The following is a 1,139-nucleotide window of genomic DNA, read 5'->3' on the forward strand; positions in this document are numbered from 1 at the left end:
TCATATAATTTATCAAATAATCACGTAAAATTTACCTTGACCCAGGTTATCTGAAACCCGGTTATAGCATTCTCTCCCCCTTAAAAGAATTTCGTCCCGGTATTCATTCAAATAACCATGGATACATTTCTTTCATTTCTGATTCAAATTCCCATGTTGCTTCTGAACCTTTGTGAAATTGCCACTGTACCCTTACTAAACTTATTTCCTTGTTTCTAAACACACAGGTTTTGTGGTCAGTTATAGCTTCTGGAGTTTCCACAAAATTCAGTTTTTCATCCAACTTAATCTCTGAAAGTTGTATTGCCATACTAGGATCAGTAAGGCATTTCCTTAGGTTTGACACATGGAAAGTATTGTGAATCAGACTAAGCTCCTCTGGTAATTCCAATTGGTAAGCTACTGGCCCCACTCGTTTGCAGATTCTGAATGGACCAATATATCTTGGACTGAGTTTTCCTTTCTTTCCAAACCTCATAACTCCTTTCTAGGGAGAAACTTTCAACATTACTAAATCATTTACGCAAAATTCAACTGATTTTCTGAGCTTATCTGCATAGCTTTTCTGACGGTCTTGAGTTGTTTTAATTCTTTCCCGAATCTGATCAATCTTTTCAGAAGTTACTTGCACAATTTCAGGACCTGTTAGTTGTTTCTCACCCACCTCATTCCAACATACAGGGGTTCGGCATTTCTGACCATACAACACTCCATATGGAGCCGCTTTGATGCTGGAATGATAACTATTATTGTATGCAAATTCTATTAATGGAAGATGATATTCCCATGATCCTCCAAAATCTATGATGCAAGCTCTTAGCATATCTTCAAGTGTTTGAATTCTTCTTCTACTTTGTCCGTCTGTTTGAGGATGATACGCTGTGCTTAATCGAATTTGGGATCCTAATGCCTTTTGAAAACTTTCCCAGAATTTCGATGTAAATCTGCTATCTCTGTCCTAGATGATAGATAGTGGAACGTCATGTCTTGTCACAATTTTCTTAATATAAATCTGGGCTAACTTTTCCAATGAATAACTTTCTTTTATCGGTAGGAAGTGTGCAGATTTGGATAGGCGATCCACTATTACCCATATGGCATCATACCCTCTTGGGGTTCGGGGTAACTTCATAATAAAA

This window comes from Cynara cardunculus, assembly GCF_001531365.2.
Source record: "Cynara cardunculus var. scolymus isolate 2C chromosome LG 2, CcrdV1, whole genome shotgun sequence".
NCBI lineage: Eukaryota > Viridiplantae > Streptophyta > Magnoliopsida > Asterales > Asteraceae > Cynara > Cynara cardunculus.